Source organism: Lithobates pipiens, unplaced genomic scaffold, assembly GCF_037356315.1.
Source record: "Lithobates pipiens isolate NorthernLeopardFrog02 unplaced genomic scaffold, aLitPip1_a1.2 Scaffold_23, whole genome shotgun sequence".
NCBI classification, from domain to species: Eukaryota; Metazoa; Chordata; class Amphibia; order Anura; family Ranidae; genus Lithobates; species Lithobates pipiens.
Window position 1 is genome coordinate 54,155,856 of NW_027507785.1, and position 27,704 is coordinate 54,183,559.

General features: G+C 45.3%; 1 protein-coding gene across 1 annotated transcript in view; it reads right to left on the minus strand.

Moving 5' to 3' along the window:
* KLHDC8B (kelch domain containing 8B) overlaps positions 1-26,775 on the minus strand; it is a 241,482-nt gene extending 214,707 nt beyond the window's left edge. Inside the window, exon 1 of the mRNA XM_077451636.1 lies at positions 26,073-26,775. The gene's annotated coding sequence lies outside the window, so the exon portion shown is untranslated. The remainder of the gene's footprint in view (positions 1-26,072) is intronic.
* Positions 26,776-27,704: the final 929 nt, after the last annotated feature.

A 27,704-nucleotide genomic window follows, 5' to 3' on the forward strand; every position in this document is an offset into this window, starting at 1 on the left:
GCTCCTGAGGAAGCTGCAAATCGAAACATGCAGCAATCCCTCTGTACCTTTTTTACCTGTGGGGCGCTGATATGTATAACCTCTTCTCTAGACCCACCACATACAGAGTCCATCATATTTATGGGTTCTCTCATGTTCTCATAGGACACATTCTTTTTGGACAATACCATGTATATACATTGGCACACTTTTTCTATGCCTGTTGTACTATAATGATTTTAACATGATTATATAATACATTTCTATTTTTACTATAATGAGTGCTCTTTTTCATTTGGTTCTACTGGTGGCTACCAATTTAAAGTCCATATTCACTTTTGGTCTTCTCTTTTCGAGTTCATATTTGGCTGTGGTGCCACATTCTGAGTCATGTCTCAACATTTTTCTATACTTGATGTACACAGGAGGCATTGCGTTTATTCAGCAGGCAATCAGAACAGAGATATAATTACACCTCATCAGTATTTATAGGTAACCTTGATTGGCTCAGCCGAGAATCGTTTTCACCTTTGAAAGTTCTCTCACTGAAAGGCTTATAATGTGATGGCAACTTTCTGGGTGAACAAAAACAGAAAACTTCAGACTGTTTTTCATAAGAGTTTAAAAAAGGGGGGTGTATTGGGTTCATTCAAGAAAGCAAAGTGTAGATCAGAATTTCCCAACTGGGCCCCGTGAGTTCCCCTGGGGTGCAGATTGCCCTGGATCAGCATTGTGCACTGCCATGGTGTGGGTTGGCCATAGCACCATAACAATGAAGCTCTAGGGCCAGGACACATGGTATCCCCCCTGCACAATGACAGTACATGATGCTGATCCAGGATAATCTGCATCCCGTGGTTGCGGCACCCCAGAGGAACCCAAATGGAACCCTGGTATTGCCCCCAGCATTGGATGGAGGATGAAGTTCATCTCTGTCCAGACCTGCTCTACTTCCCACCCTTTGCCGTGCTGCTGATTGGAAAAGGGGTCTCTATGATGGGGACCCTAATGTATAGGGGGTACTAAAATGTATAAGGGGACCTCTGATCGGATGGGTGGGGCTCTTGATGTGATGAGAGGATTCTATGGGGTGGGGGGCACTGCTGATGTGATGGGTGGCTGGGGGGGGGGGGCTTTGACATGATGGTTGACCTTTGATGTGATGGAGGAGCTCTGATGTGTTGGGGATCTGACACGATGCTGGACCTCTGATGTGGTAGATGTCTAGTAACAGTCAGCAGCAATGTGCATGTCCTCTACGTCTTCAACTGTCATGTGATAGAGTGGTGGAAAAGCACGTAGTCTCTTTATTCCTTTTCCTACCTAGACTTAGGAGGCCTCTTTAGACCCAATGATCATGGGGCTCCCTTGGATGCTCTTTGCATGAAAATTCTTGCACTTCGCCCAACTAAAGGCCCACCTTGGGGGACTCCTGGTCTAACCAGCAACCCCGTCGGGGTCGGGCACCTACCTGCTTCAGGTCTTGGCAATGGATGCCAGTTGCAGCCTCTACCAACACATTCTGTTCCCAGAAGACGTTCCCGAAATAAGCTCAGGAGATTGAAGAGTCCACATAAAGAAGCCATGATTTACTTAAACCTCCAAACTGCGTCCCGAGAGCCAGATGTAGCCCTTTGCTAGACTTTATCCGGCCCTTGGGGCACTATTCCTCCCACTGACACCAACAATGGGGCACTACATCTTCCACCAATACCAATGATGGGATACTATTCCTCTTACTAATAGGGGCACTACTCCTCCTCCTATAGACCGCCAGCCCTGAGGCCATATTTATTTTCACTGATGCTGGGCCCGTGACATTTTCTGCCTATGCTGGCCACAATCCGGTCCTCCTAAAGTCTAAAGGACAATAAACTGGCCCTTTGTTTGAAAAGTATGGAGACCCCTGACTTAAACCATGATAAATTACATATGTGCAGTTTCATTCTTTCCGGACAGGTGCCGCCTAAAGGCACCCTCCACCCAATGCAATGCAATCTCAAGCCTCCTTCTACTTCTAGGCTAAGGACCATCTAGTGGCTAAACTGGGGCACTACACTGGGCACATCTGTGTCCAACCATATGCAGCTTTAAAAAAAAAAAAAAATACATTTAATGACGTAATAATGACGTGTTGATTTTTTTAACTTATATCTGCCAAGATGCCAAGAGTTCAGCTTCAAGGCTGCATTCACACCTGGGCGTTTTGAATCGCAGGCAGAATCGACACGCGATTTTGCTGCGTTTTCAAAACGTTATGCTAAAATGACAAATCGCACAACGCGAATTTCAGATGCCTCTAATTTTAATAGCATCTAAAAACGCAGTGCGGTTCTGCCGCGGTTGTCATGCGATAAACCACGCCGCACAAAGCTTGTCGCTGGAAAGAAGCTCCTGAGTCCTGATCCTCTTTTGGGATTAGTATTAATCTCAAAATAAAAAATGCACTGCATTCAATATTAGACGTGGTGGCTGCACTAGATTTATTTTTGTAGGCTTTATTCCCCTGTGTTTTCACCTGGTGATCTGGCCAGTAACACACCTCCTGTATTACAGCGACCCCACTCTGGATGAAGGAGCACAGGGTGACACAGCAGACAGCAACATTGTCCATCCTGGGGGGAGGGGAGTGTTAAATGTACTAGCAAATTTAATTACACAAACAAATTGAAGCCAAACTCCAGCTAACACTTTATAATCAGTTACGGTAACAGTTTTTTTCTTTTGGAAATAAAGGCTGATCATCGTAAGCATCCCTGTCAGTGGTAAATGGTTTGCCTCATCCCTGTGAAGTGATACATTCAGAAAAAAGCTTGTTCTTTTGAAAAACAACAGACTTACTGGCCAGATCACCAGATGACAATAGAAGAAAGAAAGGCTAAAACTAATGCAGCCATTACATCTACAGTGCCTTGAAATTTTCCACAATGTGTCATGTTACCACCAAAAAACGTAAATGTATTTTATTGGGATTTTATGTGATAGACCAACACAAAGTAGCACATAATTGTGAAGTGGAAGGAAAATGATAAATGGTTTTCAATTTTTTTTTACAAATAAATATGTGAAAAGTGTGGGGTGAATTTGTATTCAGCCCCCTTTACTCTGATACCCCTAACTAAAATCTACTGGAACCAATTTCCTTTAGAAGTCACCTAATTATTAAATAGAGTCCACCGGTGTGTAATTTAATCTCAGTATAAATACAGCTGTTCTGTGACGCCCTCAGAGGTTTGTTAGAGAACCTCAGTGAACAAATAGCATCATGAAGGCCAAGGAACGCACCAGACAGGTCAGGGATAAAGTTGTGGAGAAGTATAAAGCGGGGTTAGGTTATAAAAAAAATATCCCAAGCTTTGAACATCTCACGGAGCTCTGTTTAATCCATCATCCGAAAATGGAAAGAGTATGGCACAACTACAAACCTACCAAGACATGGCCGTCCACCTAAACTGACCGGCCGGGCAAGGAGAGCATTCATCAGAGAAGCAGCCAAGAGGTCCATGGTAACTCTGGAGGAGCTGCAGAGATCCACAGCTCAGGGGGGAGAATCTGTCCACAGGACAACTATTAGTCGTCTCTCCACAAATCTGCCCTTTATGGACGAGTGACAAGATTTTTTTTTTACATTTTTTTTTAAATATTGTGGCAAGAAGAAAGCCATTGTTGAAAGAAAGCTAGAAGAAGTCCCATTTGCAGTTTGTGAGAAGCCATGTGGAGGACACAGCAAACATGTAGAAGAAGGCCAAAATTTAACTCTTTGGCCTAAAAGCAAAACGCTATTTGGCAGAAAACTAACACTGCACATCATCCTGAACACACCACCCCCACCGTGAAACATGGTGGTGGCAGCATCATGTTGTAGAGACGCCTTTATCCAGCAGGGACAGGGAAGCTGGTCAGAGTTGATGGGAAGATGGATGGAGCCAAATACAGGACAATCTTAGAAGAAAACCTGTTATGCTGCGTACACGCGACTGGACTTTTGGGCAGACTAGGTCCAACGGTCTTCCCGACGGACTTTCGAAAGTCCGTTCGAAAGTCTGTTCGTTTTTGAATGTGATGACGTACGACGGGACTAAAAAAGGAAGTTCAATAGCCAGTAGCCAATAGCTTCCTTTGTGTTGTATTTGGTCCGTCAGGCCAGCACACAGACAAACGGGTTTCCCGATAGGAATTAAGTCCGTCGGACAGATTTGAAACATGTTCTATTTCTAGGTCTGCTGGATTTTATTTTATTTATTTTTTTTCAATAACAGTTTTTTATTTAGTATTACGTCAGATACAGTTCAAGTGCAGTGTTCATACATGTACACAGTAAGTACTCGCTTTCTTGGCATACACAGCTGCTATATAGCCTACATGTTGAATTAATTTCTATTTGGAAAACAAGCGCCAAAATGCTAATATCCGGTTATTCATTCGCCATCTCAAGTGGTTAATAACCAAACCATTTAACCTGTAACAGGTTTAGGAGTACAAGGACTCCTATGAGTAGGGAAAAAAGAAAAAAAGAGAAGAATAGAAAAAATTGGGGGGGGGGGGGGGATAGGGTGGGTACCACGTCAGCCTGTGCCACTGTCCTGGTTTCTCGATTCCTGCCGGCGGCGCCACAACTCCCAGACCACATCATGAGCATCCAACCGGTCTCGAATCCTCGCCGTCATTTTCTCCATTACTTCTTTATCTTTGATTCTAGCGTATAGGGCTCCTTCAGTCGGAGGGGAGCAGCTGCGCTTCCAATTCAGCGCCACCAGACAGCGTGCCGCTGTGAGGATGTGTCTAATTAGTTTCCTCGGGGGGGGGGGGGGGGGCACACTTTTAATGGAGACAGCCCTAGCAGGAAAAACGTAGGGGTACTGGGGACGGCCCTTTCAAGGAGACGTGCACTACAGCCCTAAATGGGACTATCGGCGGGCATTCCCAGTAAAATATGGAACAATGTTCCCTTGGCTCCCAGGCAGCGCCAGCAGCGGTCTGAGCTAGCTGGATAGATAGCATGAAGCACATCTGGGGTCATATACCAGAAATATAGGATTTTATAGGTATTTTCTTCGCTGGATTTTTTTAACGCAAAACGATTCGATTAGCCCACACAGGTTCGGATTGTCCGACGGACTGATTCCTTCGGACCTAGTCTGCTGGAAAGTCCAGTTGTGTATACGGGGCATTAGAGTCTGCAAAAGACTTGAGACCGGGGCGGAGGTTCACCTTCCAGCAGGGCAACGACCCGAAACATCCAGCCAGAGCTACAATGGAATGGTTTAGATCAAAGCATATTCATGTGCACGGGCAGACTGACAACTCATGGGGCCCCTTGGCAATAGGAGATTATGGGGCCCCTGGGCAATAGATTATGGGGCCACACAGTATACACACACACACACACACACACAATATACACACACAGTATACACACACAGAATACACATACACACATTGAAAAGGTACTGGAGAGCTATAATTTGGCGATTTTTTTTTTTTTACATACTGTCCCTGGTTTTATTGAGGCTGGCAACCCTGATGGGGACCCTTAGTGGCATGGGGCCCTCGGGCAGTGCCCGAGTGCCCGAATGGTCAGTCCGCCCCTGTTCATGTGTTAGCCCTTGTACGCACGGTCGGAGATTCCGACGGAATGTGTCCGATCGGAGCGTTTTGACGGATATTCTGACTGTGTGTGGTATGCATCAGACTGTTTCCGTCGGAATATCCGTCGGACCAAATTTTCCAACTTGCCGGAAATATTTTCCGACAAAATGCTCCGATCGGACATACTCCGATCATGTGTAGAGAATTCCGATCGGACAAAGTGCCACGCATGCTCAGATCAAATTCCTACATCAAAGCTTATTGGCTACTAGCCTGAACGTAGTCCCGTCGTAACTAAATAACGTCATCACGTTCTGAACGATCGGATTTTCCGACAACTTCGTCCGACCGTGTGTTTGCAACAGTTTCGGAGAAAATCCGACTGAGAAAATCCGACGGATTTGGTTGTCGGAATCTCCGACCGTGTGTACAAGGGCTTAGAATGGCCCAGTCAAAGTCCAGACCTAAATCCAATTGAGAATCTGTGGCAAGACTTGAAAATTGCTGTTCACAGACGCTCTCCATCCAATCCGACAGAGCTTGAGATATTTTACAAAGAAGAACGGGCAAAAAATGTCCCTCTCTAGATGTGCAGAGCTGGTAGAGACACCCCCAATAAGACTCGCAGCTGTAATTGCAGAGAAAGGCGGTTCTACAAAGTATTGACTCCGGGGGGCGCCATACAAATGTACCCTCCACACTTCTCACATATTTATTTGTAAAAAATTTGGAAAACCATTTATCATTTTCCTTCCACTTCACAATTATGTGTCACTTTGTGTTGGTCTATCACATAAAATCCCAATAAAATACATTTGCGTTTTTGGTTGTAACGTGACAAAAATGTGAAAAAAATTCAAGGGGTATGAATACTTTTTCAAGGCACTGCAAGAATCGGTGAGCTGCAATATAATAAATATTTGCTTTTCGGTTTAATATCACTTTAAATCTTCCCTATTGCGGCTCAGTATACAAGTTTTTGTTTTGTTTTTCTTACCCATTATGCAACAATTGAAGTGCGCAGTGATCCTCATAGGTCCATCCAGCATCCCCCCCTCCCTGACGCAGTGTGCTGCGGATGGGGCGCAGACAGTCACGCCCTTTTAACATGCGGTTTAACAATCCCTTCCAATGGAAGTCTATTTATAAGTGTCATTTCACATGCATGCTCCAATGGAATCCGACCATGAAATCCTCTGTCATGCATTCCTCTGGAGTCATCACGACAACAACTGAGAAGATTCCAAACTAAACGCAGACTAACTTATAAGGGAAGGCAGTACAGAGAGCAACAATCATTCAACAACAACACAGTGCCGCCTAGAATACGTCTTTTATTTGCACTAATAGTTACAGTTTCAGGAAAATGTGTTGTGTTGTTGCCAAAGCACTAATACGGCTACAATCACCTTAAAGGGTAACTCCACTTTTGTTGAAAAAAAAAAACGATGTACATTGCAGGGATTTTACCAAACTTTGTTGCAGACTTTTAACCTTATGTAAGAAATATCTGTTTGTTTGTCTGTCTGTGTCCATGTGCACCGTGAATCTGTATGGGAGTGTGCTTTTATAATTATTTATCAGCTGCTGCACCTGCAGGGCTCTTAATGAGGAAATAGACACGGTCTGCATCCCTTTAGTGGTCATTTCCCTTTGGGAGTAAAATTACATTTTTGTTGCAGGGGATGCCCAAAATCTGACTTGTATCTTAGTACAGACTTCTGGGAAAATTAGTAAGCCAATCACAGAAGCAGGAAATTACATTTCTGGAGGGGGGGGCATTCTGTATGCCAATTATGTACAGAACGCCTCCAGGTGGCCATTTTGCATTTTACAGAAAATGACAGCGGCTGCAGATTGAAAAGGAAAGGTCATTTTTAATGACATTAATTTTCAATATTACTTGTGTAGCAATCTGAGTTTGAAACTCAGAATTCTGACTTTTAATCTCAGAATTCTGACTTTTAATCTCAGAATTCTGACTTTCAAACTCAGAATTCTGACTTTCAAACTCAGAATTCTGACTTTTAATCTCAGAATTCTGACTTTTAATCTCAGAATTCTGACTTTGAAACTCAGAATTCTGACTTTTAATCTCAGAATTCTGACTTTCAAAGTCAGAATTCTGACTTTCAAAGTCAGAATTGTGACTTTTAATCTCAGAATTCTGACTTTCAAACTCAGAATTCTGACTTTTAATCTCAGAATTCTGACTTTCAAACTCAGAATTCTGACTTTTAATCTCAGAATTCTGACTTTTAATCTCAGAATTGTAAAAAAAAATTTTTTTTTTTTTTACAGAATTCTGAGATTAAAAGTCAGAATTCTGACTTTCAAACTCAGAATTCTGAGATTAAAAGTCAGAATTCTGAGTTTTAAAGTCAGAATTCTGAGATTTAAAGTCAGAATTCTGACTTTCAAACTCAGAATTCTGAAAAAAAAAAAATTTCAAAAACGTCATTCTGTATTTTTTTTTTTTTGATGGCCCCAGGGCTCTTCCATAGCTGGATTATTATTATTTCTATTTGCTATTTTTTCCCCACAAAAGTGGAATTACCCTTGGTCCAGTTTGGCATAATGTAAGTATGTATATCTCATACCTGAGGGGCAGCTGCGGAAGGAGCTCCTGTGATGAGCGACTGCCCTACTGCACATTGACCACAGGAGGTCGCTCACAGAACGCCTTGTATTTTTTTAATGATTACAAGGCATTCTGTAAAATGGTGCCAGTACCAAGTGAGTGACCCCCTGTTCCTCCCTTCTCCCCTTTACATATTTGTAAAAGGAAGGACAGGCTCTCCAATGTAAAAACACTAGTGTCTTTACATTTGTTATCACTGTGATTGGTCATCACAGCAATCACAAGGTGCAGAGCTGCTCGAATCGGCTCTATACACAAGGTACAGGGCCGCTCGAATCGGCTCTATACACAAGGTACAGGGCCGCTCGAATCGGCTCTATACACAAGGTACAAAGCTCCTTGAATGTGCTGTATACACAATGTACAGGGCTGCCCAAATCTACCATATACACAAGGTACAGAGCTTCTCGAATCGGCTCTATACACAATGTACAGAGCTGCTCGAATCAGCTCTATACACAGGGTACAGAGCTGCTCAAATAAACCCTATACACAAGGTAAATAGCTGCTTGAATCGGCTCTATACACAAGGTACAGAGCTGCTCGAATTGGCTCTATACACAAAGTACAGAGCTGCTTGAATCGGCTCCATACACAAGGTGCAGAGCTGCTTGAATCGGCTCTATACGCAAGGTACAGAGCTGTTCGAATTGGCTCTATACACAAAGTACAGAGCTGCTTGAATCGGCTCCATACACAAGGTGCAGAGCTGCTTGAATTGGCTCTATACACAAGGTACAGAGCTGCTCGAATCAGTTGTATACACTGTAACCAAGACAGCTCACTTTACAGCTATTAACAGGTGTACTGACTGTCTGGGGGTGTTTTATGCTGACCCAGGCACACTGTTTTCTTGGGGGGTGGGTGGGGAGGCACAGGGACAGTTTGCCCATTGCCAGGAACACAGGGTGGCAGTGCATACCCATATCTCCCAACATTTTGAGATAGGAATGAGGGACATCTACTAGTAAATGAATGTAGGTGTAGGACACACCCCCTTAAAGGAGAATTAACCAAAAAAAAGGTTAATTAAATCCACAAGGGACTTTTTTTACCACTTCTATTCCTTTATATTGGCTTTTAAAATTGAAAAATGCAGCAATTTAGAATTTGGATGAAAGGTTTAGCACTGGGAAAGATAAAAAGTGCATTTTATATACAACTATATAGAGCAAAAAATAAGGGTCAGATGAGGGACAGAGTGACATCTAGTGGCCAAAATGCGGTATAGTTTTCTCAGATACCTCAATGAGATAATGATGCAGTATTTTGGCCACTAGATGGAACTGATGATACAGGAATTAATCTCTTACTAAAACTAAGGCGACTTTCTGTTCAGCTTGCAGGCATGCTTCTGACATGTGCAAAACAATGTTTTATAATTAAAGTGTTCTTCTCCATTAGGCATCACAGAGAAGCACTGTAGATCAATGCCTCCCTTCCGCCCCCCACCCACCTCTCTGTACCGCTCCATGCAACAATAGATCCCCAGCAACAACAGATCCCTCCCGGCAACAATAGTGTGCTTCCCGCAACAACAGCCCCCCCCCCCCCCAGCAACAATAGATCCCCAGCAACAACAGATCCCTCCCAGCAACAATAGTTTGCTTCCTGCAATAACAGATTCCCCCAGCAACAATAGATCCCTCCATGCAACAATAGATCCCCCAGCAACAACAGCTCCCTCCCTGCAACAATAGTTTGCTTCCTGCAACAACAGATCCCCGGCAACAGTAGATCCCTTCCTGCAACAATAGGTTGCTTCCTGCAACAACAGATCCCTAGCATAGTGCCGCCTAGCATACGTCCTAATACCATTTTAGGCGACTAAAATATGACTAAAATGAAAACAACTGAGACGACTAAAATACGACTAAAACTAAAACAGCATTTTAACCACTTCCCACCCGGCCAATACATATATACGGCCGGGTGGGAGCCGTCTACTCCTGATAGGCCGTTCAGGAACGTCCTTCAGAAGTAGCGTGCTCGTGTCACCCGTACACGGCACATCTCGGATCGGCAGGAGAGCTCTGTGATTGGCCCTCCTGATCACATGACGGCCGTGTCCAATCACGGCCGTCATGTGATGTAAACAAACAGCCGGTTGCTAGGCAATCGGCTCTCCTCTCCTCACACGGAAGTCATCGCTGAGGAGAGGAGAGCAGAACGCTGCAGCCGGCTGATGATCAGTGAGTATGAGCTGCTTTTTACAGCTTTTTACTCACTGATCATCAGTGTAGTGTCAACACACAACACACCACACAGTACAAACACAGTCCCCACATATGTCCCCAAAACACACATGTCCCCAAAACATACATGTCCCCAAATAATAAAAACACATGTCCCTAATAATAAAAACATGTCCCCCACATATGTCCCACTAAAATCACATGTCCCAATGATTATGTGCACACATATGTACGTGATCACCTGCACACATATGTACATGATCATTTGCGTACATATGTCCGTGATCACACAAACCAATTATTATACACTTAACGGAATTGTTTTTACCAAAAGCATGTAGCAGAATACATTTTGGCTTAAATTTATGACAAAATTAGATTTTATTGGATTTCTTTTCAAATAGAAAAAAATAAAATATTGTTTTTTTTCCAAATTTCCGCTATTTTTGCGCTTATATCGCAAAAAAAAAAAAACGGAGTCGTGAATAAATACCACCAAAATAAAGCTCTATTTGTGCGAACAAAATGATAACAATTTCATTTGGGTACAGTGTAGCATGACCGCGCAATTGTCACTGAAAGCGCTAGAGCGCTGAAAGCTGAAAATTGGGCTGGGAAGGAAGGGGGTGAAAGTGCCCTGTATTGTAGTGGTTAATCAAAAGACTAAAATACGACTAAAACTAAAATGCATTTTTAGACAAAAGAATTATGGCCCGTACACACGGTCGGACATTTAAGGTATGAACATGCACTACAGACCAGTGTTCATTTTGACGTCAAATTTCAATTTAGTTTTAGTCTTATGCCCCGTACACACGGTCGGAAATTCCGACCACCAAATCCGTTGGATTTTTCCCAAAGGATTTTGGCCGAAACTTGTCTTGCATACACACGGTCGCACAAAGTTGTCGGAAAATCCGATCGTTCGGAACGAGGTGACGTACAAAATGTACGATGGGACTACGTAGAGGCCAGTAAGCCAATAGCTTTTTCTGAGCATGCGTGCCACTTTGTGCGTCGGAAATTCTCTACACACGATCGGAAAAAGTCAGATCGGATTTTGTTGTCGGAAAATTTTACATCCAGCTCTCAAACTTTTTTCCGTCAGAAATTTCCGACGGAAAAGGTCCGATAGAGCCCACACGCGATTTTCTGACAACGTAATCCGATCTGACTTTTTCCGTCGGAATTTCCGACCGTGTGTATGGGGCATAAGACTAAAACTAAATTGAAATTTGACGTCAAAATGAACACTGGTCTGTAGTGCATGTTCATACCTCAATGCCTTAAATAATAACATAAGAGATTTTTCACTCCAGCAGTATATAATGAGTTTGGAGATTGTAGAGAAATGCTTGAATAATGCATTACAATTTAACTGCACCCATTAGATTTTAGACGACTAAAATGATTTTAGTCGACTAAAATGATTTAGTCGGCTAAATATGACTAAAACTAAAAAAAATTGCAGAAGGCTAAAATGGGATTAAAACTAAAATGCCATTTTAGTCCTAAGACTAAAACTAAATCGAAATTTCCTGCCAAAATTAACAATTAATTATTATTTAATTAATTATTAATAATAATCAATTATTATAATTATTCATTAACATTAAGTCAGAATAAAGTGAGGTCACAGACAGCCAGGCAACCAGCTCTTATAGAATGAGCTCAGCACAGCAGCATCTGTATTTCTTCTTAAAGTAGATGTAAAGCCTCAAAGAAAGGCATTTTGTTTCCTAAAGCGCTGTATATCATAAACTAATTTCCTTTTTTTTTTTTTTGTCAATGAAATACAGTTTTTCACCTTTTTTCGTCCTTATTACATCTCAGGGCTGTTGGTCTCCTGCAGCCGTTTTGCAGCCACTTCCTGTCCATATGCACTCCAGCGATGGGTGCATGGCTTTTTTTCAGGGCAGGTTTTCCTAACGGTGGACCGTGCCTGTGTAATGTGTGTTCAATCGACCACTTGTGGACCCTATTGGATGCTCGTGTGGCAGGATGACAACGCAGAAGCACAACTGTTAAACGTGGACAGAGCGTTGTCACCCTATAACAGGAAGTACCTGAACAAGGAGCTCCATGACACGTACCTCCCAACTTTCTGAGATGGGAAAGAGGATACCTCCCTGTAGGGCAAAGGACACGCCCCCTGCTGCATCCGTTAAATGGAGAATTATTCCAAAAAATTAATTGGTTAAACCCACAAATGCTTTTTTTTTAACCATTGCTATTCCTTTATACTTGATTTGAATAGTGCTGTACATCAGACCAAAATGAGGAGGAAAGAGGGACTTTGTTCCAAAAAAGGGACAGTCCCTCCAAAACCGGGACAGATGGGAGCCATGATTACATGATCACTAGATATTATTTTCATGAAATCAGAACACACTGGTGTCAGTGGGAGGAATAGTGCCCCATCACTGGTGTCAGTGGGAGGAATAGTGCCCCATTGTTGGTATCAGTGGGTGGAATAGTGCCCCATTGTTGGTATCAGTGGGTGGAATAGTGCCCCATTGTTGGTATCAGTGGATGGAATAGTGCCCCATCACTGGTGTCAGTGGGAGGAATAGTGCCCCATCACTGGTGTCAGTGGGAGGAATAGTGCCCCATTGTTGGTATCAGTGGGAGGAATAGTGCCCCATTGTTGGTATCAGTGGATGGAATAGTGCCCCATCACTGGTGTCAGTGGGAGGAATAGTGCCCCATCACTGGTGTCAGTGGGAGGAATAGTGGCCCATTGTTGGTATCAGTGGGTGGAATAGTGCCCCATTGTTGGTATCAGTGGGTGGAATAGCGCCCCATCATTTTTGGTGTCATTGAGAGGAATGACACCAACAGTGAGGCACTATCATTAGCTTCAGTGTGAAGACTAGGACCCCAAGAGTCAGATGAAAGCAGGCAAAGGGCCACATACAACCCCCGGGCTACAGTTTGGAGACCACTGATCTAGAATATCTGAACCCACACAGCAGAAGCTCTCCTTGCTGTGCCTCCTGAGATGCTGGACAGCATTTTGTCTGAATTTTGCCTGATACCTTGTATCTGGTGAACTTTGAATTGAATTCCTTGGTCCTCCCATAAACTTCCTATTTAAGGCATGCCTTTGCACTTCCTGTTTGCCAGATTATTGTGCGCTCTCCAGCTCATATTTTGCTCCTTTGCGCAACTGCAGCTGTCCTTATCTTCACTAGTACCACTTGTTACCGACCTTTGACTTTTTCCTCGACTATGCTTCCGCTTGTTCCCAACCTGCAACCACTTGCTACTGACCTTTGGCTTGTTTACTGCCTACACTTCTGCTTCATTCCTACCTGCTATATGTGCTACTGGACTCTGGCTTGCTCACCTCCTGGTGGGACGATCCTGAAAACCGTGATCTGGTACTAACATGCAACAAAACGCATTGTCAGGGATTTACCAGCACTGGACATGCGAATATGTATGTGGGTGCAGTGCGTACACAACGCACGCACACGCGTCCACATTAGTGCTGTTTGGCGCCAGTGGCCCTATTTAAGTATCTTAGCTGCACTTATATGGCGCTGTTCGTCTGCAGCTCTGTACCCAAAAACCCTGATTCTTCTCTGTCTGATCCCGTGAACGTCTGACTGCTGTTTGACCTCTCTGACCTCTCCAACCCCCGATCCCGGCTTGCCTGACTTTGTTTATGGACTTTGCTTGATTTCTGCTGCCAAATCTTGCCTTCCATTTGACTTTGCTCCAGCCTGCTGAATCTGCCTGACTGCCTACCCATTGTGACCCGGCCTGCCTGACTACTCTTTGCTTGCTCCGAGTGTGCTGTGTTCCATCCAGGTCCTGTAGCCACTGCCCCAGCATCTGCCGGCCTCCTGGTTGCTGATCCGTTGTCATCTCTGCCATCTTCTGCAGTTCCAACTGTGCTGAGGATCATCACCCTGCTTCACGTCAGCCGTTGCAACCGGCTCAGACACTCCTACCCTGCTCTGCTCACGGAACCACTGTCTCCACTCCAGTGGCCCTTGAACCAGAGTTGTAAGAGAGGTCTTCTCCTACTAAGTCAGGCTCATTACCGGGTACTTAACACTCATCTCCACCATCAGGAGCTCTGGTGAATACCAGTTAGTGCTTAGAACCCCACACCTTGGGTGAACCTGCATCATCCCCCCAGATGATGTCTCTTTAAATGAAACGTGTCGGGACGAGCCCTGCTGATGTCATTGCATTACCCACAAACCTCAATTTTAAGCGCTTCATCCACTTTCTAAATGTGAGTGTTTCCAATTTTCTTTTAATAAATTTTTTATGTTTATACGGATTCACATTATGTGGAGTATTTTCTTTTTTGGTCATGCTATTTTGAACACATGGAGAGGATTTGGTCTGACAAGTTGGCTGCTTCTGAGGACCGCTTCTCAGTGACATCTCTTGACCAATTGGATTGTCTTACAACTTGATCTGGAGCCCAGACGTGGAGGTCCCATATTTTGGTGGTTGCACCATAAGCCTTGTTGACCCACTGAGCATATGCCCATTTTGAGGCTTCTCACTCCGGATTTGGTCTGACAAGTTGGCTGCTTCTGAGGACTGCTTCTCGGTGACATCTCTTGACCAATTGGATTGTCTTTCAACTTGATCGGGAGCACAGACGTGGAGGTCCCATATTTTGGTGGTTGCACCATAAGCCTTGTTGACCCACTGAGCATATGCCCATTTTGAGGCTTCTCACTCCGGATTTGGTCTGACAAGTTGGCTGCTTCTGAGGACTGCTTCTCGGTGACATCTCTTGACCAATTGGATTGTCTTTCAACTTGATCGGGAGCACAGACGTGGAGGTCCCATATTTTGGTGGTTGCACCATAAGCCTTGTTGACCCACTGAGCATATGCCCATTTTGAGGCTTCTCACTCCGGATTTGGTCTGACAAGTTGGCTGCTTCTGAGGACTGCTTCTCGGTGACATCTCTTGACCAATTGGATTGTCTTACAACTTGATCTGGAGCCCAGACGTGGAGGTCCCATATTTTGGTGGTTGCACCATAAGCCTTGTTGACCCACTGAGCATATGCCTATTTGAGTCTTCTCATTCCGGTAAGCCTCCTCGCTAACCGGTGGTGGTTCTATTTTCTGTCTCTTCACCTCAACATCGATGTCACGTGGAAACCGACTTCTAGTCACACAATTTGTTTTCACCGTCTATTCAAAGACCGTTGTGTTTATGGTTCAAACTAACCTTTACATGACGGCACATGGACATTAGTTTGGGTGTGAATTTCACATGTCTTTTTCATTATCATTAGTCTTTGTGGTCATTGCACAGTGTATATCATGTTGTATATACATACATTATTTTTTTTGAGCACTGCACGAAATTTTTATTTTTTTTAAACTTTTCACCTATTTTTTGATTTACACTTGTCGTAGTGTTGTGCTGGCTGCTATTAGATATATGTCAGTACGATACACACCAATTTTTCTATTTATATTCATCCCCCAAGATGACCTGCTTGTCGGTGGGAGTTTCTCTACTGCTATAGGTACTGAAATCCAACCCTGACCCCTGACCCCTGACCATGACATGATTTCAGTACTCTGGGTTGGTAAGTCCTCAGCTAGAACCCAGAAATTCAGAGACTCTGAGAGACTTTGGGTGGGAAAGAGCCTCCAAACCCCGATTCCAGGGAGTTTGGCCCTTAGAAGGGGTTAACCCACCTGCAGGAGAGGTCTGGAAGCAAGCAGGAAGGAGTCGCCATCTGTCGGTGGGGTGGAGAGGAGCAGAATACGGCCGAGTGAGCAGTGTGGACTGCCTGATGGCTGAGGCATCTGTGCAACTGTGGAGACCTCCTCTTGAGGACCCCTAAGGCCGCGTACACACGGGCGGATTGTCTGCCCAACTAAGTTCGTCAGACAATCCGACAGACAGTCCGTTCAACTTTTGAATGAACGGACTTGACCACACACGATGAACAGACAGTCCACTGAAAGCGTGCGCGATGACGTGTACAGCACGTACGACGGGACTAGAAAAACGACGTCCTATACACTGCAATGCAACCTTCGGCCGTGTAAATCCTTTCTGAGCATGCGCCATACTTAGTCCGTCCAACTTGCCTACACACGAGCGGACTGTCCGCTGAAACCAAGTTTGGACGGACAAAATTACGGAAATTCCGTAAGACTTTGTTCGTCAGATTGTCCGCTGAAAAAGTCTGCTGAAGCCCACACACGAGCGGATTGTCCGCTGAAACACGGTTCAGCGGACTAAGTTGGGCAGACAATCCGCCCGTGTGTACGCGGCCTAAGGCTTGATTCACATCTATGCATGTTGCTTTTGAGCGTTTTTGCAGTGCTTTTTGCTGGTGCTTGTCGCATTTTTGGACACGCGTTTTTACCGTGATTTTGCCGCGTTTTGCATTTTTTTTTCTTTTTTTTTTTTTTTACACTGTGGTTGCTTAGCAACCAGATATATACAGTGAAAAAAAAAAAGAAAAAAAAAATGCAAAACGCAAATCGCGGCAAAAAAAGCGGTACTTGCGTTTTTGATGCAGGTCCTTTGACATCTATTACATGCAAAACGCTGCATCAAAAAAACGCGCTAGTGTGAATTGAGCCTAAGGCCGCATACACACGGGCGGATTGTCTGCCCAACTTAGTCCGCTGAACCGTGTTTCAGCGGACAATCCGCTCAATCCGCGGACTTTTTCAGCGGACAGTCTGATGACAGACTAAGTCTTTCGGAATTTCCGTAATTTTGTCCGCTGAAACTTGGTTTTGTCCGTCCAAACTTGGTTTCAGCGGACAGTCCGCTCGTGTGTAGGCAAGTTGGACGGACTAAGTATGGCGCATGCTCAGAAAGGATTTACACGGCCGAAGGTTGCATTGCAGTGTATAGGACGTCGTTTTTCTAGTCCCGTCGTACGTGCCGTACACGTCATCGCGCACGCTTTCAGCGGACTGTCTGTTCATCGTGTGTGGTCAAGTCCGTTCATTCAAAAGTTGAACGGACTGTCTGTCGGATTGTCTGAAGAACTTAGTTGGGCAGACAATCCGCCCGTGTGTACGCGGCCTCAGGCAGGAGAGAACTTTCAAAAACCCTGCTAACGGGCGAGTTTACAGGCGGTGAGCCGAGTTTCTCTTTTGTGTGTACCAGAAAATTATAGACTATTTGTGTTTGTTTGTCCACGCGGAGGACAAGCTGTTTCTGATTGCCTGTTTTCGAAAATAAAAAGGATTATTTACTTTTTGCAGGCAGCTGGCTGGTGATCTTGGTCTCTCCATATAACAATAGATACATACTGTGTATATAAAACCTTCCCATCCATGAACATGTAAATATATAATATAATAGCGAGTCATAAAACAAAATGTGTTCCAACAGCTTTGATTTGAATACAAGTGGCAGGCTTTTTTTTTTTTACCAAGAACCGGGCGCACCATTTCCTGCACATCCATGGCACCTCTGTGTCTCCAACGATCTTCTCTATATAATTGCAACTAATTGTGTTATTTTTTTGTTTTTTTTTCTATCCATCCTTTATTTTTTAAATAATATTAGCAAGTAGAATAATGGAAAAACAGGTAAATTGGACAGAAAAATTCCATTGCATGGGAAACCAATGATTGAGAGCAGTGCCTAGGGAAGGTCATCTACAGCTCAGAGCAAACATGCCACACTGCCCCCGCCCCCCCCCCTTCCCCCCGCTGAAATCCCTCCTCATAGTACAAATCTGCACCCCCTGCTGAAATCTCTGCTCCCAGCACAAATCTGCCCCTATCCTGAAATCACTTCTCCCAGTACAAATCTGCCCCCCTGCTGAAATCCCCCCTCCCAGGACAAATCCACCCCCCCCTGCTGAAATCCCTCCTCTCAGTACAAATCCACCCCCTTGCTGAAATCTCCCCTCCCAGTACAAATCCACCCCCTTCTGAAATACCCCCTCCCAGTACAAATCTGCTACCCCGCTGAAATCACTCCTCCCAGTACAAATATGCCCCCATCCTGATATCCCTTCTCCCAGTACAAATCTGCCCCCCTCCCGATGAAATCCCTCCTCCCAGTACAAATTTGCCCCCATACTGAAATCCCTCCTCCCAGGACAAATCTGCCCCCCTGCCGAAATCCCTCCTCCCAGTATAAATCTACCCCCTGCTGAAAACCCTCCTCCCAATACAAATCTACCCCCGAATCCCCACCCTGCTGAAATCCCTCCTCCCAGTACAAATCTGCCCCCCTCCCGATGAAATCCCTCCTCCCAGTACAAATTTGCCCCCATACTGAAATCCCTCCTCCCAGGACAAATCTGCCCCCCTGCCGAAAACCCTCCTCCCAATAAAAATCTACCCCCGAATCCCCACCCCGCTGAAATCCCTCCTCTGCCCCTATCCTGAAATCCCTTCTGCCAGTACAAATCTGCCCCCCTGCTGAAATCCCTCCTCCCAGTACAAATCTGCCCCCCTGCTGAAATCTCCCCTCCCAGGACAAATCCACCCCTCTGCTGAAATCCCTCCTCTCAGTACAAGTCCACCCCCCTGCTGAAATCTCCCCTCCCAGTACAAATCCACCCCCTGCTGAAATACCCCCTCCCAGTAAAAAATATGTCTCCCCCTGCTGAAATCCCTCCTCCCAGTACAAATCTGCCCCCATCCTGAAATCCCTCCTACCAGTACAAATCTGGCTCCCTGACGAAATCTCTCCTCCCAGTACAAATCTACCCCCTGCTGAAAACCCTCCTCCCAGTACAAATCTACTCCCACCCCGCTGAAGTCCCTCCCCCTAGTACAAATCTGCCCCCCTGCTGAAATTCTCCTCGCAGTACAAATCTGCCGTCCTTCTGAAATCTCTCCTCCCAGTACAAATCCACCCCTCTGCTGAAATCACCCCTCCCAGTACATATCCACCCCCCCAGCCCAAATCTCCCCTCCCAGTACAAATCAGCCCCACACCAAAATCCCCCCTCCCAGTACAAATCTCTGCCCCCCCCACCCCCCAAATAATCCCCCCTACAAAAAAAAATCACCACTCTGAGCACAAATCATCCACCCCTAAGATTTGGCCTCCAAGTCCAAATCCCCTATTCCCACTCCAACCCCCCAACCCCCCCCCCCCCCTCAAATTCTCCCTCCAAACGCAAATACCCCCCCCTCCCTAATCATTCCTACTAGCATAATTACACCCCCCCTACCATATCACCTCTTCTAGCACAAAACCCCTCAATCCCCCTTCCCCTCCTAGCCACCCCCCAAATTTACCCTCCTAGAGGAATTCTTACCCTATGCCCCCCTCCCCCCATCCAACACAAATCCGTCCACCCCCAACTTCTCCTCGTAGTGCCCTCCCACCTCACATGATGCCACAGTGCCCAGGGCAGTCGTCCCTCCTGCCCACTCCTTGTCCCCGCCCTGATTGAGAGACATTACTTTTATGCTTCTACGTTACTCCGTCTTACGTTTGGAATATATCAATGTGAATAATAAGAATATAATGTTTACTTTAAAGTAATATCCCGGGACAGGGCTGAGAAGGTATCTCTGACACACGTGATGAAAACTCCCCATTATACTACGTTCCCTAAGCTGCTTTATGTTTGAACATTATCCTAAAAGACCTAGAGAAGATGAAAGGTGCCAAGAAGAGAATTGGAACTCCAGTTGCCCACTCATTGGTTCAGTTTTCTTAGCGAGTTCCCCCGGGAACCGTTAAAAACCTAAGATACTCTAATATGTAAATCTCCATCGAGCCCTTCAGCCAAATGGCTCCTGCATCCTCCAACCTCCTGCGCTTTACTTTTGGATGAGGGAGGTCACCCATCACAGTGATTAGGCAATGATAAGGCAGCCTGGAACTCTGGAGCCCTGGGGCTGGTCAAGTGTCACCCAACAAAGAACCCTACATTTTTGGGGCGGCCATACATGACTCAAGCTTTAGCCAATTCATGCAGTGGATGTCCAAGCCCAAGACCCAGAATTCAGAGACTCTGGGTGGGACCTTGGGTGGGAAAGAGACTCTAAATCCTGATTACAGGGACTTTGGCCCTAAAAGGGTTAACCCACCTGCAGGGGAGGGCTCAAGGAGGACAGTAAGGAGCTCCTTTGAGCAGTGGAAGTCCCTGTCGGCAGTGCCAGCCCAGGGCAAACATGCCGAACTGCACCCCCCATCCCCCAAGATTTATGAGCATTATGCGTCATCAAAAATCCTCCCCCCTGCCCCAAAAAAAAACTGAGCACTAATCTTTTTCACTCCTAAGCATAAATCTCCTCCCAGTGCAAATCTGTTCCCCTGCTGAAATCCCCCCTCCCAGCACAAATCTTATCCCCCCACCCCCCAAATCCCCCCAATTCAAGAGCCCCCCCCCCAAAAAAATCCCTCCTTCTAGCACAAATTATCTACGCCTAAGATTACCCCTCCCAATAACCCCACTGCAAATTCCCCCTTCCAGCACAAAGCACCCCAGTCATCCTTCCTAGCACAAATCTTCTTCCCCCATTCCTTTTCGATCCTAAATTTTAGCATACCCCCCAAATTTCCCCTCCTAGAACAATACTTACTCCCTGCTGCCCCCCAAATCCCCCTTTCCAACAAAAATCCCCTCCCCCTTTTTCCTTGTGGTGCCCCCCCACTGCCCATGATACCACAGTGCCCTCCTGCCCACATCTTGTCCCGGACCTGTCTGTCGGCACGACTTATGTTGAATGAGCTAGATTGAAAATTGTTGGCCAAACAGCGCCTTCATCCAATCAACTGTTCGGTATTCTGAGCCCCTGTTAGAATACAATAGCTAAATCTGAAATTGAAGCATCACACCGCTGCTAAAAGGTCCAGATACAAATTTATTCAGATTAAAGTCAGGGGGGCCAACTAATGAGTAACCAACACGTTTCCGGGGTCCAAAAACTCCTCCCTTCACCAGGGCTTGATTGAGCTGTCAAACCAGCTACCGATAAGACCTGGGCTTGTAATTACACTTCTAGTACATTCAAATTGTTCTCAATCAAGCCCAACTCCTGCACAGATTATATATTTCCCAACTATTTGCGTTGTGGTCCCTTTTAGTGAGACTTCAGGAGACATTTAAGTTGGGGGGTTCCAGGTTAGTCCAGTCAGAGAGGAGAGTACTGATATCAGTACTCTCTGGGTTGGTAAGTCCTCTGTTGGGACCCAGAATTCGGAGGCTCCGGGAGACTTTGGGTGGCAAAGAACCTCTAAACCCTAATTAAAGGGACTTTGGCCCTAAAAGAGTTAACCCACCTGCAGGGGAGGGCTCAAAGACAACAGTAAGGAGTCGGCACCTGTCGGTGAGGTGGAGTAGAGCAGAACACAGCCAAGTGAGCAGAGCGGACTGGCTGGCTGCTGAACTGTGGAAATTTGAGCAGTGGATGTCCCTGTCGGCGCCACTTTTGTTGAAGGAGCTAGATGAAAAATTGTTGGCCAAACAGCACCTGCATCCAGTCAACTGTTCGGTAATTTGAAACCCTGTCAGAATACAATAGCTAAACCTGAAACTGAAGCTAAAGGGTCCAGATACAAATTTATTCCAATTAAAGTCAGGGGGGCAATCTAATGAGCAGGGGCGTTGCAAGGTCTACAAAAGATATGGGGCTAGAGCCATTAGCTGCGTAGTAAAGAAAGTCATATGCTTGGGCGGGCATACGCATGTATATATAGTAATATACGTGTGTGTATATATCCCCAGAGAGCCCCCCCACTTACATCAGGGTCCCCAGAGAGCCCCCCACTTACATCAAGGTCCCCAGAGAGCCCCCCTTACACCAGGGTCCCCAGAGAGCCTCCTCTTTACATCGGAGTTCCCAGAGAGCCTCCCACATACATGAGGGTCCCTTGAGAGCCCCCCTTAAAATCAGGGTCCCCAGAGAGCCTCCCCCTTGCATCAGGGTCCCCAGAGAGCCCTCCACTTACATCAGGGTCCCCAGAGAGCCCCCCACTTACATCAGGGTCCCCAGAGAGCCTTCCCTCCCCTTGGGGTCCCCTGCAGAGACTCGGGGCTATGAGCTGTAGATTCGGGGCTATAGCCCCAAAAGCCACCCCCTAGCAACGCCACTGCCAATGAGTAACCATCACGACTGAGCTGTCAAACCAGCTACTGATAGGAGCTGAGCTTGTAATCACACTTGAAGAAATAGCATTAAAGGTTCAGTTTCCTTCTAGTGCATTCACATTGTTAAAGGAGCTAGATGGAAAATTGTTGGCCAAACAGCACCTGCATCCAATCAACTGTTCCGTGTTCTGAGCCCCTGTCAGAATACAATAGCTATGCTGGAAATTGAAATGGCACACCACTGCTACCGTATATGGTCCAGACACGACTTTATTCCAATTAAAGACATGGAGGCAATCTAATACGTAACCAATGTGTTTGGGGGGGGGGGGGGGGTCCAAAAAAAAAACCTTTATCAGAGCTTGACTAAGCTCCCAAACCAGACCTGTGGAAGAAAGGTCCAGTTCACTTCTATTCTATTCACATTGTTCTCAATCAAGCCCTGATAAAAAAAAAGGAGCATTTTTGGACCCCCGAATTGTGTTGGATACCATTTGGATTGTCCCCCTTATTGGAATAAAGTTGTATCTGAACCTCTTAGCGGCGGTGTTGCGCTTCAATTGCCAATGTTATTACATTACCTTACAAGCCAAGGAGACACGGTGGAGATCCTCTGGGGTGTAGAGCTCAAGCTGCCTGCCCGGGAACCAGGTGATTTATATCAACATCAACACTTTAAAATAGAAATACCAACAAGATAGCCTTAGCCCCTGTACACACGGTCGGAGATTTCCACAACCAAATCCGTCGGATTTTGCCCGTCGGATTTTGTCCGTCGGATCTTGTCTGAAACTGTTGCATACACACGGTCGGACAAAGTTGGCGAAAAATCCGATCTTTCAGAACGTGATGACGTAATTTCGTTACGATGGGACTACATTCAGGCTAGTAGCCAATAGCTTTGATGTAGGAATTTGATCTGAGCATGCGTGGCACTTGGTCTGATCAAAATTCTCTACACATGATCGGAGTATGTCCGACCGGCCCAGTTGGTCGGGAAATATTTCCAACATGTTGGAAAATTGGGTCCGACGGATATTCCGACGGAATCAGTCTGATGCATACCACACACAGTCGGATTATCCGACGACACGGTCCGATAGGACACATTCCGACGGATTCTCCGACCGTGTGTACAAGGGCTTTAGGGGTTCATTGATATTTTTTACACTTTCCTCAAGAATACAATAGCTGGCAGGGGCAATTCTTCCATTAACGCTGTTTAGCCTGGATGGAGGAATCTGTCAGATTTCTATTATTCAGACCCTTTAATCATTAGTAAGAACTCATCTGGAATATGCAGTTCAGTTTTGGGCACCAGTTCTCAAAAAGGATATCGGGGAACTGGAGAAAGTGAAGAGAAGGGCAACCAAACTGATAAGAGGCATGGAGGAGCTCAGCTATGAGGAAAGATTAGAGGAACTGAATCTATTCACTCTTGAGAAGAGGAGAATAAGGGGGGATATGATCACCATGTATAAATACATAAGGGGTCCATATAGTGAACTTGGTGTTGAATTATTCACTTTAAGGTCATCACAGAGGACAAGGGGGCACTCTTTACGTCTAGAGGAAAAGAGATTTCATCTCCAAATACGGAAAGGTTTCTTCACAGTAAGAGCTGTGATAATGTGGAATAGACTCCCTACAGAGGTGGTTCTGGCCAGCTCAGTAGATTGCTTTAAGAAAGGCCTGGATTATTTCCTAAATGTACAGAATATAACTGGATACTGACATTTATAGGTAAAATTACATAGTTAGTAAGAATAAAGACACCAGTCCATCCAGTTCAACCTGAGTGAGGTGTCTACAATTGTCCCTATCCCTGTACATTGCACACTCACATCGGTCCCTACCCTCAAGGAGCCCACAATCCAAGGTCCCCATTCAAGGTCCTCAGTTGACTAAGGGAAAATCTGATTGCATCTCTGAGATCAGGAAGGAATTTTTTCCCCTGCTGTAGCAAATTGGATCATGCTCTGCTGGGGTTTTTCACCTTCCTCTGGATCAAATATGGGTTTAGGATTGGGTATATGGGATTATATGATATTTTTTATTTATAATTTTTCTTTTTTTTATGGTTGAACTAGATGGACTTGTGTCTTTTTTCAACCTAAGTAACTATGCAACTATGTAGGCTGAACAAAAGAAATCTATGAGAGCTAGGCATTTGCCTATCTCTCATGAATTCTGACTGTATTTTGCTTAATGTAGGGATTTCCTAAGGTTGTCAGCTCTATCTAGTGGCCATAATGCGGTATTACACCAGATTAAAATATTTCAGAAAAAATGCTGCATCATGACCACTAGATGGAGCTGACGATTACAGGAAATCACTGTATTAAAGGAAAAGTACAGCCAAAGCTCGTTTGGCTGTACTTCTCCTTTGGATCATAGGAGTGCAATTCATTCTGCACTCCTGTGACCCGTTTTCAGCTGACTGCGGGCTGAAGCTCACTGTCAGCTGACGTCACAAAGCCAGTCCAGGCTTGGGAAAGATCAAGAAAATTGAGTCGGGATCCGCCAACATGCCTGGACCGGCACCCAGCTCAGCCTCTCAGTGAGCCGCTGAGAGCCTGAGCCAGCCGCTCCAGCCCCCTCCACAGCCCAGCGCTTCGGTGAGCGAGGAGGGGGGAGGGGGCAGAGCAGACAGCGGTGACTGGCGGTCACCGGCTCTCTGCTAAGGGAACCCTGAGAACTGAGAGATCAGCAGTGTTAGATCACTCAGTTCTAAGCCCTTGTACACACGGTCGGAGAATCCTTTGGAATGTGTCCTATCGGACCGTGTTGTCGGATATTGCGACTGTGTGTGGTCTACATCGGACTGTTTCCGTCGAAATATCCATCGGACCAAATTTTCCAACTTGCTGGAAATATTTTCCGACAAACTGGTCCGATAGGACATACTCCGATCATGTGTAGAGAATTTCGATCGGACAAAGTGCCACGCATGCTCAGATCAAATTCCTACATCAAAGCTATTGGCTACTAGCCTGAACGTAGGCCCATCGTAACGAAATTACGTCATCACGTTCTGAAAGATCGGATTTTTCGACAACTTTGTCCGACCGTGTGTATGCCACAGTTTCGGACAAGATCCGACGGACAAAATCCAATGGACAAAATCTGACGGATTTGGTTGTCGGAATCTCCGACCGTGTGTACAGGGGCTTAGTGTTAGAGCTGACGGGGGACAGATGTAGCATCCACCTGGGTAAGTATGACTCAGGGGAAAAAAAAACCCATACATCTCTTTTAAGCTAAATATTGTCAGGATTCGTCATGGCTGGTCGAATGCTTGTCATATTCGTTCAACAAATTATTAATAAATTGACCTCACGTGTGTGTGTGTAGACAGCTTAAAAAAGCTGTTCTTGCCTAGATCATACAAGTTAGTGCCTTCAGGTACTCTTTGACATTTGTACACACACAAACACATGTGCATGAACAACAAAAACAGAGGGTTATTCCTGAAATCTGTCCAAGTATTTACCCGTAAATGGTACTGATAGCTCATTTCCATAAGCTGATTTCCATTTTAGCTGTATTGATTATTTAATACATTCTAATCACAGACTTTTCAAGGTTATTTGTTCAAGGATACACTATACCCCGGGGATGAGGACCAATTACTTACCATCCAGCAGTGCCTCCTGGAACCTTCAAAAACCTCTCAGAAGTATCACCATCCAGAAAGTGGTCAAAAAGAACCCAAAACCAACTCTTCCGGCTCTTGCGAAGTCATCGCCCTTCGGAAAAACCTATAAAAATAGCCACCGTGGAGCTTCGCACTCCCAGAACCAAGCACACCCTAGCATAACTTGGGCTGGCCAAGCTTGCAACCACATGCTGGGAGTTGTAGTCACCACGAGCTGGACGTTAACAGCCACTGCTTTAAGCTTACGGTCCTACATCCCGTCTTTCCACTTACAGTTACGGAGTGTAACTCCAAGCAGGGGATCCAAGCGTCTACGCTTCTTATCTTTGAATTATATAATCGCTCTCCTTTTATCCGTATGCCCCTCTCGCTGGCCAGGCAACGGTGCCAGGGGGGCCACAAGCTCTGCTGATAATATTGCCATCAGTTCCTCTTCTTCTCCATAGCTGTTAATCTGGAGACAATTACCTTAAGCGATGTCTAGGACTTTGCTGGTCACTTGCCAATGGGGGGTACAACTTCTCCTGGAATGGGGCACCTAGAGGCGGCATGCCATGAGCAGCGCTGTTGAGGATGGGGGGACAATGCCAACCGGCTGATTCTGTAAAGGTTGAAGGGAATAAGAGACTCCTGCATGATGATGTTCAGCCTTTGCTGCTTTCCACGTTTTATCTAACTCGCTCTGTTCCTCCTACTCCCCCTCCTTCCCTTCTCTCTCGCTCTCGCTCTCCTTTCCTTTCTCTCCAGCCTCTACCAGAAGAATCACACACAGAAGAAGGAAAACAAATATAGAAATATATATAAAACTCCCACAAGTTTAACTTTTTTTTTTTTTTTACTTCCTTTCCTAATTGAGCTTAAATATAAACCATGGGAACCTCTTCCGTATTTAGAAGCCGGTATTTAACCACTTCAATACCGGGCACTTTCGCACCTTCCTGCCCAGGCCAATTTTCAGCTTTCAGTGCTGTCGCTGTTTAAATGACAATTGCGTGGTCATGCTACACTGTACCCAATCTAATTTTTTTTTTCATTTTGTTCCCATAAATAGAGCTTTATTTTAGCGGTATTTGATCGCCTCTGTGGTTTTTATTTTTTGCTAAACTAATTTTAAAAAAAGACAGAAAATTTAGAAAAAATACGTTTTTCTTTGTTTTTGTTATAAAATTTTGTAAATAAGTAAGCATTCTCCTTCACTCATGGGCACTGATAAGTTGCACTGATGGGCACTGATAAGCTGCACTGATGGGCACTGATAAGGCGGCACCGATGAGGTTGCAACAATGAGTGCCTAGAGGCGATTCAGTTTGCATTGTGCGCTATACAAGTATTTCATTCATTCATTCATTCAATGAGATGGCACTGATAGGCTGCACTGATAGGCAGCACTGATATGTGGCACTGATGGGCATTGATAGGTGACACTGATGGGCACTCATAGGTGGCACTGATGGGCACTCATAGGCGACACTAATGGGCACTGAAAGGCTCCACTGATGGGTACTTATGGGTGGCACTGATAGACAACACTGCTGGGCACTGATAGGCAGCAGCACTGATGGGCACTGAAAGGCGGCATTGATGGGCACTGATGGATTGCACTGGCACTGG